The 11,001-nt window shown below is 41.1% G+C and overlaps 1 protein-coding gene across 1 annotated transcript in view; it reads right to left on the reverse strand.

Moving 5' to 3' along the window:
• Nucleotides 1-6,184, reverse strand: part of LOC140549330 (aldo-keto reductase family 1 member B1-like) — a 160,447-nt gene extending 154,263 nt beyond the window's left edge. The window contains exon 1 of the mRNA XM_072672866.1: nt 6,179-6,184. The gene's annotated coding sequence lies outside the window, so the exon portion shown is untranslated. The remainder of the gene's footprint in view (nt 1-6,178) is intronic.
• Nucleotides 6,185-11,001: the final 4,817 nt, after the last annotated feature.

Below are 11,001 nucleotides of genomic sequence, written 5' to 3' on the forward strand. Positions count from 1 at the left end.
TTCAGTCCCACATATGAAAGTGAAATTGACAAATTCAGTGTGTTTTGTCCTTAACACTGCCACACAGATAACAGATCAGATTTGGGCCACTTTTATCTGCTGTGTGAATGTAGCCATATCTTTGAAGCACTGTGTGAATTTCTGTCTGCAATAGTAAAACCAACTGGCCACTCAGAAAGTCTACACATTAAGCAGTAATACTCTATATAGTACTGAAAAGGTATAATAGTGGGACCCTTCTTAAAAGGTTCATAGCAAATAACCATTATACCTACAAATGAAGCATGCTAGCAATAGCACTAGCAATAGATTCAGTTATTTTCTCACGTATGCATAGATGAAAATGTAAAAATGTAAAAAGTATTTAAATTAAATTGTACTTTAGTACGGTACTTATCTGACATAACAACACTTAAGGACAGTAGTAAAGTACAATTACTCAAGTATTTTCCACCTCTTTTGGGGAAAATTAGCCATGCCAAGGTTGTCAGAAAGCCCATAAAATGCACCAACATGAGTTAAGTGTGCAAACGGTTCTATATCATTGCCTTTACTAAGGGACCCTGGAAGAACCTTTTTTTAAAGTATAGCCTTGTACTGAAGCATGCTATCAATAGCACTAGCAATAGATACATTTTTTTCTGCCGTATGCATGAATGGAAATGTAAAAGTGCATGTATTTAAATTCAATTGTACTTAAGTACGGTACTTATCTGACATAACAATACTTAAAGACAGTAACAAAGTACAATTACTCAAGTATTTTCCAGCCCTTTTGGGTGTGTCAAGGTTGCCCATAAAATGCACCAACATGAGTTAAGTGTGCAAACGGTTCTATATTATTGCCTTTAACAAGGGACCCTGGAAGAAGTATAGCCTTGTACTGAAGCATGCTATCAATAGCAATTTTTTTCTGCCGTATGCATGAATGGAAATGTAAAAGTGCATGTATTTAAATTCAATTGTACTTAAGTACCTTTTTGGGTGTGTCAAGGTTGCCCATAAAATGCATCAACATGAGTTAAGTGTGCAAACCATTGCACTATACCATTCTATACCATTGCCTTTACTAAGGGAACCTGGAAGAACCTTTTTTTTTGTACAGTGTAGCATTATACTGAAGCTTGCTAGCGATAGCACTAGCAATAGATCCTGTTTTGTCTGATTGATGCAAGTGTAGTCTGTGCTAATCACTGACTTTCTGTGACAATGTGGAACAGTTCACAGTGAGGTCAGAAGTTTTCACTTTGTACGTGTCACTCTCGTGTCACTGTTAGTCCTTCAGCTGCTAACTGGCTTCAACTGTGCTGTCGTGACTCTGTCCGTCAGCCTCTGCTTAGCTCTCCGTCTTCCTCATCCCTACCCTACATGTCTTCCTCTTCCTCTGTTCTTTTGTGCGTGTTCCTTTCGTTCGCATACCTCGATTACTTTCTTTCTGTTCACTCTCTTCTTCTCCTCTTCTTTACTGACTCTCTCTCTCTCTTTCTCTCGCTGCCTGTGTTCTGCCTGTTCTGCTGACAGACAGCCAGTGCTCTGGTGGCATCTGCCTGCTGCTCCGCAGCTTGCCTGTGTGATCAGCTCTCTCCAGCTCCTCAACACTTCATCTTCCCTTCTTAGCCCCGCTCTCCCTTCAGAACGCGCAGCTTGCGTGCCAACTCACTGCCTCTATTAACTCGCATACCATCTTATGTACTGCCAAAGCAGATTGTGTTTGGAGGGCAGGCAATTAAGGGGGAGAAAAAAAAATCGCAATGTAATTTTGGCTGCAATATTTACGAAAACGCCGAAGCTTAAGCGAACGAACATGACAAAGTCAACACCGTGGAGAATAATGATTTAGTGCTGAGATTTAGTGGGAAGGGAAGCTGGCACATTCCTAATTACGCAAGGCCAAATGTCAAGCCTGCTCGCTGTCAGCATGTTTCGTTAGTGTTTTTTTTTCTTTCCTCTTCTTCCTTTTTTTTCAGCAAGTTTAGCCCATGTTTTATGAATCTAATTATAAGTCATTAAACTGCTCGGCAGATTTCGGCGGCTCCTCTCTGAAACCCTGTAGTCTGGGGCTCAGTAGAGTTTCGCTGGGTGCCTGCAAGCGGCCGTGTACCGAGAACGAGAGGAGCTAGAGAGTCGAAATGACCGCCGCTAATTCGCCCCTGCTCCAGGGCGGCGAGGGGTAAGTGAATTAAGAAGCTCCGCAACTAGACTGCTCGGCTGTGGAGACGTGAAATTTGCAAAGGGCAGCGCCACTGTGTAAATCGATATGCAATATTACCATGCCCTGACTACCTCCCTCCCTCTGGGAGAGATCACCTGGACCCTCCTAATTACTGGAGGACACCCTGATGAGATCCTGATCTAGCAGGTTTTCATAACATAAACATCATCAACAGAGTGCTTCAAGGGTGATGAAGGTGCACCAATTGTTGGGAGGAGGTAGCTACCCCAGTACCCCTTTCTGGTCACCAGCTCAGGGTTTCGCCAATAAACTCACTTAATGAATCCACTAGTGGTGTGTTTATGTATGTATATAGGTGTGTGTGTGTGTGGTGGTGGAGGCTATGCGGGGGCTTGTGCTTTGGCAGCGGCCAGGCGTTGCGGTTGCGTTAGCAGTGCTGCAGATGGTGAGCACTCTGAGCTGAAGGTGAGAGAAGTGTGTATGTGTGTGTGTGAGGTTGGCGGGCCGCGCTGTGCCAGAGAGAGCAGGCAGGCGTCGGCGGCGTGATATTGATGCTGCGCCGCCGCTTCGCTCCGAACCCCGCCGGCACCCTGCGACTTGGCGAGGGGAGAAAAGAGGCCTGCGTGGGCGCCAGACACACCAATCCACACTCTGTGTGTGTATGTGTGTGTTCGTGTGTGTATGTGTGTTTGTACATGTGTGTGTGCAGCGCACATTCGCATGACATACTTGCTCGTCCTCACCTGTCACCTGTTCACGGCATAGCCTATGGGCAAGGCGCTGAAAACTAAGGAACGGCACCTTTTTTTGAGCTAAATACGGAGAGCTTCCGCTACGAGGAGCTTGTAGCGCGCACAGATTTACAACACTTTAACATGAACTCAGAGTAGGTGATCTCATCGAGCAAGAGTTACCTTAGAACTTGTGTAGTGGTAGGACAGCACTTTTATTTTGGCAAGAGTGAAACTTGCATGGAAGTTGAGTTAAAGCTGCGAGGAAATGTGCAGTGTGCGTAATTCTGCCGGAGCTGGTGTACATCGATGACCTCAGAATAGTGGGCGGTGTGTGATTTTTGAAGCCACAGCAATCCAGAGGTCTGTTTGATCAAAGCTCTGTGTCACCTGCATTTTTACAGCAGATGCCAACAATGCATTAAATAGCTGTGCCTCTATAGCTACAGAGTGGAAAACAAGGAACACAGTAGCCAGGGAGCCACCTTTTAACCAAAAGCTAAAAGTCAAGATTTGTTTTGCATTTCATCCTAATGTTTCATCTTGTATACTACTGATAAAAAGGGTAAATCAATGATTGACTGCAAGAAATGCTGTTTTGTTGAGTGAGGACACTTGAAACCTAATCTAAATATACATAATTTCTATTTTTTTCCATTTTGATGAACTCTTCTTTACATTTTTTAGATTTATTAACTATGAATAATAATCAACAGTATTTACAAATATAACCTTTTAAATTTAAAATAATAGGTTTTAATATTTTGCGAAATAAATGGTTAATCATTTAAACAGAAGCATTTATTAATCCACATGTAACAGTCATTGACATAATAATAATACTGTGAATGATATTTATTGTGGCTTGTTATTATAAATGTAATAATTTTTCTTAACATTTGTACTCATATACTCCATTTTTTCGTAATCTTTTTTATTTATCTTCTTTTTTATTTTCTTTATCTCTTAAACTGCCTGTGTTTGTTTCTAAGCTTTAAAACTAATACAATCGAATTCAAAACTTTAAACTCTTTTAAAGATTTTTGCAGTTCACGTTTTGTTGATTTTGTACCTAAAAACTCTGTTATTGGAAAGAAACATAAATATTATGTTGTGCAAGTTTTAGAACACAAAATAAATAAAAAAACCACAATATATGCAATGTGTTGCAACCTTAACCCCCCGCCCCCCCATTATGTTAAATGAAGGAAATAAACAGTAATTGTGTATTAAAATGTGTAGATCTTTCATCTCTGTGGAGGATTTCTACTTATTTACACTTAAAAAGTCAATAAAATGAGAACAGCTATTTTGCACATCTGCACATTCCTCAGATGTGATTGGTTGTTCTGTACTGTACTTCAAAAAGCCTCCCAGGTAGAAACACCCCTTAGAACTTCAGTGTGAATAGGCAAGGCTAAACTGCTGTTGTCTAAACAGTTTGGCTGGATAAAATAATTTCAATAATAATATAATATTTTTGGATCAGTCTAAAACTGTGAAGTAATGAATATGTATCATTTTTACATTAAAATAACAGCTCCATTATTTTCAAATCATTGAGGTTCCATTACTAATAGGGAGAATAGCTTCTCCCTAAAATTGTTGCAACTCCATGCTTGACACGCTGCCAACTGCAACTTTGGCAAAGAGGGCACCAATATGCTAATCTGAAGATAAAACACAATTCAGTATAGCAAGAAAATTGGAGAAATGATCTGGTGCAGTGTTCATCCTGGGCTAATGTTAGCATCAAAATTCTGTTTACCCTAACTGGGCAACTCAACCAAGCTGTCACACACACTTTTTTGAAGTACACTTTTTTATCATGCTTCTGCCTGCCGATAATCTATACATTTTAAGGGGGTGTAGAACATGAAGTTTACAATTATTTTATGACATACAGGTTTTGCAAAGTTTTTATTCCAGCAATTTAATAATTAAGATTAAGGTTCTACTGCGTGGTTACAATGCCTGTTTAAGGGTTTAGATGATTTCTCATCTTGGGATATTTTGCAATGTTTTTAGAGTCTTGACTGACAGATATCAAAGCAAACGAGAGTGGATGCAATAGAAGACCAGCCATTGGATAAAGTCAGTCTAAAGTTCAGGGGCAATGTCTCTCCGCCTTCTTTCCTCATTGCATTGGCCAAGATGGAAACGGGTCTTCCCCAGTGGCCTGAGGAAGAGAGTGCCAGTTGTGTCTACTAGGCACCTTCTACACCGCCCCCTTCCCCTCCTACGACCGTCCAGACTGGGGGTGTAGTTAGGGGGTTTCTGACAGTGCCTGACACCCCACCCCACCTCCATCACGTGCTGAGGGAGTCGACACGTCAGGGAACCCCCACTGGGCTGCAGCAGAGCACCCCGGCCTTGCGCTGACACTAAGCCGGTCTGAGAGGAAGTCTCGGCCCGGGCTAACGCAGCCTGGCAGGTGAAGCTAAGCTCTCCTCTTGTACCTGCTACTGCTACCAGGCTGCTGGCAAAGCCTCCGCTCAAGGACTGTCAGAATAATAATGACCCTTCACTGAGGCCTGGTCTTCTGTTCCAGCCTGATAAACACATGCACATCCCCAAGATCAAGACACCATACAAATGTACACACACACACGCACACACACACACACACTCACACACTTGTAAAGGGAGACACAGATCTCTCAGAGCACAAGGAAAAAAGCATGTACTTACAGGCTGCAGTAAGAAGTCTTCATTTGTCCTAAATGTGCTAAAGCTGGGCCCAATTTCTTTTTCATTATTCATTTGTTATTTTATTACCAACCTACAAGTGCACACACTCAATCCCTGGTATTAAACTGTGGGGAACTGCAAGCTGAGGTAGGTATCCGATGGAAAACAACAATAAGTAAATATCCAAATTCTATTTAGAATGATGGATGCAAAGGGAATTACAAGGGGGCCCCAAGTTCTCAAAAAAAGAATTGAATACACGTGCATTAGAAGTTTTAGCTAAGATGAAGAATCACCATCATCATTCCTTGAGCGTTCTTGCAAATATTATAGATAATCAGGAATCTTAAAGCATTTGTGGACACATTTATATTCAGCATGCTTTCTATGATTCACAAGAAGAAACAGACTATTTAGCCATAATAACATTAGTCAATGTGTGTTTAGTCAATGTGAAGATTATGGGTCATGTTAAGAACTTGACTTCTCAGTCGTCACACTCAGTTGTGTAACAAGGAGGAATATGCCTGAAGCTCCTCCTCCTAAACACTCTTCCTATAAATTTACATCTCTACCTTCCATGTCCCATGTCTCACACTCTACCTCCTATTTTGACTGAGTCATATCCCTTAGTCCTTGCCCCATTTATCAAGGGGAGTCTGGCCTTCTAGGTCAAAGCAGAAGTAGACTCCAGACTAAGTTCTTAAAGATCCCTCACTCGCACATCCCTCTCCAAATGCTTAATCATATGCTTAAGGCTCAGCCCAAACTTACCACAAACCACAAACAATTACTAAAACCATCACAAATAAGTTTGCTTTGTAGTTTGACATTAGGCTAATAATATCGATGTCCACATTTATGGAGACTCTAAGGTGTGGTCATTACAAAAAATGAACTGGGTCACGTTTTGCATTAACTAGTGGCCCACACACCACTTAGGATAATGCCTCAGAAGTGGGCCAGATTAGTTTGTTGGAACCCTAATGTATCCTTTTGATTCACACCTGCTGTGCCATTTAGCATAATGGCAATAAAAATGAGTGCAATTATTGGTCGCACGGTGATGCAGCAGGTTGCCCTGGGGTTGTGGGTTTAATTCTGGCTCTGGTCACTGTCTGTGAAGAGGTTGGTGTGCTGTCCACATAGGTTTCACCCAGGTACTCCAGTTTCCTCCCACTTCCCATAAACACGTGGCAGGTGAATGAGCTATGATGAACTGCCCCAGGTGTGAGTGAATTTGTGCAATGGACTGGCACCTTGTCCAAGAGGCTTTCATGCCTTATGTCCAATGATTCCGGGTATGCTGATGACACATCGACCCCGACTGTTGTGGATGCACTGCATTGTCTCTAGATGCTCATACATAACAGTTGAGCTCAGTTTTACACTCTTTCCCACAAGGAAAACAAATTTTATCCTCACTGTAAAATATCCAAGAATACCTTGTAAAAACAAATAGCCTAAAGCCTTATTTGGACATGATTAGTTTTACATGGGGAGGTGGAGTAATGTAATTTTACTACGGGACATCTGTCAAATTGATGGCTGATTCTTACGGGATACGAAATCTTGACATAAACGATTGAGAAGGGAGTGGCTACTCGATTTACACACTGTCACCCCCTCCAAAAAATATAATAGTAATTAATCTTATAACCCTCTTATAATAATAGTGTAATTTTAGGTTGAAAATTGCATTACAGTACCTTCACGTTCATAACACATATGTAGGCTATAGGCTATGCTACAAGGACTTAGGACTCTTTAGGGACTTAGGACTTAGGACTCTTTAGGACAGCTTTAGGCAAGTCCTAAAGCTGTCCTAAAGAGTCCTAAGTCCCTTGGCTCATCTTTTGGATTTCACTGAGGTTTGCCACAGACCAGAGGTTATTTTTATAACTTGTTGTTTTACAGAAGGTAAAAGCCCCTGGAATCTTTATTGACATGGGACTGGCATGGGGCAATTGGATGGGACTTGAATCACTGAGAAAGTCTGGTAAATATTAGCCTACCTCTCTTTGTAAAACTAATCCCATCATATAGCAATGGCTCTGCTTGCATCCTTGTATGGAAACACACTTTTATTTTCTTTTACTGCAAGAATGTCTCTCATTTGATCCATATTTATAACTCTGTCATATTTATTACAATTTAATATTCTTTCATTTTCATGTTTCGCAATCTAGTTAACATCTGCTAAAGTCAATTTCTTGGCAGCTAAATCACATACCTGGTTGTTTTAAATGGGTAACAGCACTTTACAGAACATGACTAGCTAACCATACAGGTCCCAGTATGTGCTATTTTTAAAATTCAGTATTTATATGTTCCTGATTTTATTGTATGTCAACTGTATTACTTCTTTTAATCATTTCATTGTTTTTGCAGGGCTAATTTCGAAATTGGGTGGTGATCTCAGTAGGAGTGGGTCAGTTAAGAAGACATTGAGAAAACATAGTTCACTGATGTAGACTGATGGTCAAAATGTGTTTGAACATTTTTGGACTTGTCACACTGGTTGTTCACCGAGGTAATATTAACTCTGTGTATAAAAGACTAGATAAAACACTGTGAAAGGTAATTTAAAGCTAAAAGTCTGCATTTCAGTCACCATTTTTTTGCTTAAGTTCAAATCGTTTCAGGTAGTATTTAGAGGCAACATTACAAAACTTGTGTCACTGTCCAAATACTTATGAACCTGTCAGATGCCTCTTATTTATCTGTTGTATTTAGTAATTAGATGCAATGGACTGGCACCTTGGCTGGGGGTATTCCTGCTTTGGGCCCAATCATTCCGGGTAGGCCCTTCAGGCCCATAGGATGGAAAGGATAAGAATGGATGGAATTAGTAATTATGAAACAGTATATTGTATATTTATTATAAATATATTTATTTATTGTATTAGTATGTGTGTCTGTATCAGTGTCTTGTCTGTACCTGTTCCTATAGTGTATTACGTTGTTATGCTGCTGGATGCAATCTATCCATCTATCTGTCTATCTATTGTGCAAAGTTTAGATACATTTGATTGAAAATTGTATCACCATTTTTATAGCCAGCACAATCAATATTCATCATACTGTTTGAAAGACAAATTCAGGTCACTTTCCAATGCTGTATTGGTGATGTATGTATTGGTGACTTGTGTATAGGGAAGTGAGAACAAACTCCCAGAGTGGTGGCCAGCCACCCAAGAAGCAATTGGGTGCCTTGCTCAAGGGTATGAATGTTAAGGGAGGAGAAAGTGTTGGTCCTTCGTTTCCCCCACCCTCCACTTCTTGATGATCCAGGGGATTGGACCGGTTCCCCACATTGCTCAATTATGAAGGTGCGTTCACCACTCTAAACAGAATGACATCTCCAGTACTGTCAGAAACTCACCAACATCATCTCTGGTGGCTGCTGTGCAGTGGTGTTTAGCTTACTTGAGGTTAGCAAATATCACAGACGGAGTCAGTGAATGAATGCGGTATGCGGCTTGTTTGCACTACTGAGCATTCACATTTAGTCTAAATGGAACAGATTTAGAGGCGGGATACAGAGTGGGTGGGGGGTCTAACCGTGTAAAAAAGACTTTCTCCCTGCATCTCAGTCAGGTCGTTGAGATCGCGGGAAGCCGCTTGAGATTCTGGGTTCCAAGATTATTACATCACCACAAAGCTCCTTTCGAGGGGGATATTAAATCTGCACGAGATGCAGACATGGCGACGCTGTGGGTCAGGAATGCGTGCACATCCTGGAACTCGCAGCCTTGTTCGGCACAATGCATTAGGAGTCTTCTTGAGGGAAATTTGTACCCAACTGAAAATCACAGTTTACTTACAGAAAGTTCAGACAAGTACAGCCTCAAGTTGAGAATTTGTGAAGCAAAAAAGCACAGGTTTGAGTAGGCAGTAAGAGAGTGTGAGACCGAGAGAGAGCGTGATAGCAAAAGAGGGAGAGAGGGATAGGGAGAGAGAGAAAGTCTCTGTAGGAAGATGAAGAGAATGGAGGGGAACGAGTGCCAAGGAAAGAAAGAATACATGCCCCTGAGGTTAGGGGCTGCTGGGAGTGGGTGTCAGGTATGTCTTTTCCATCCTCCCTCTCTCTCTCTCTCTCTCTCTCTCTCTCTCTCTCTCTCTCTCTCTCTTTCTATTTCTCTCTTTTTCTTTCTCTCTCTCTCTGCCTTTTACACACGTGCACACACTGCAGAGCCGGATAACAAATCACTGCCGGAAGCAGCTTTGTGAACCTCCTCGGCTCCTCTAATAACATTTAGAGATGCTAAGCTCGTAAATTAGCGAATCTGGACCGCAGAGATATTATTTATGCTTGTCTCTCGCCTTGAAAGAGGCAGCTTGATGGGTAAATTGTGTTTAATTCTTGGAAGAGGCACTTTTTTTTTCTGCACCACAGCATGATATGAGATTAATCCCTTGACAACCTTTGCAACGCACTTCAAAATTGCTCGCAAATGTCAGTGCTGCACATTCCGAGGCGAAATGGAGAGGGAGACAACATAAAGCATGCAGTCTCACTTACACATACACACACACATGCACACTCTTGTCATCTTATTTGCCCACACATTATGTGCCCATACAATACACTCCCCACAACCAAAGTGCAGTGTCCAAAATCTTATGGTGAAATCTCACTAAACACCACTAACACGATGCAAACAGGGCAGTCACGTACCACCAAATACAAAGAACTTCTGAAATTAATTGTAATTTATTACAATTATTATGGTAAATATTACAGTAAAATGTTTAAATGGCACTAGAAAGAAATAGAAGCATTGGACTAGTGGACATGGACCTGCAGTTATGTCAGTGATGTTCTTATCTACGGTTTTAAGGAAATAGCTTTTGTACTTTTTGAGAAGAGGTATAAATGTATGCAAATGTAGCAATGTTGTTTCAAATTTTGCTTGCAGATATTAAAACCATTTAAAGTTATCTTTGGTGTTGTATTTATACTACACAGCTAATTGTACAGTATTAAATCAACACTTAGTGTTAAATTAGCACGTTTAACCTGAGCCAATCCAAGTACCCTAACAAGTAACCTGACTGTCCATCGTTACCAGTCCAAATCTGTTAACGATTTGCCACAAAGCTATCTCAGCGACCTCAGCACGCCTTCGTCCGCTACACAGACACTCTGCACCTTGCACTTACTTCATTACTGGAACTGTGACCTCTGCTCAGTCACATTGCTCCCACCAAAGACTTCTCCCCACTCACACTACACCTAAATTTACATCTAATCCAGTGTCTTTATGTAACTAGTAATGTAAACCCAGATGATATGTTTAACCTGTACAAGTATGTATTATGTGTAATGTATGTATGGTGTGCATCTAATGTGTGTTTACTGCATGTTTTGTGTGTATAGTGTATGTATAGTGTGCATAGTGT

Source organism: Salminus brasiliensis, chromosome 2, assembly GCF_030463535.1.
Source record: "Salminus brasiliensis chromosome 2, fSalBra1.hap2, whole genome shotgun sequence".
Lineage (NCBI taxonomy): Eukaryota > Metazoa > Chordata > Actinopteri > Characiformes > Bryconidae > Salminus > Salminus brasiliensis.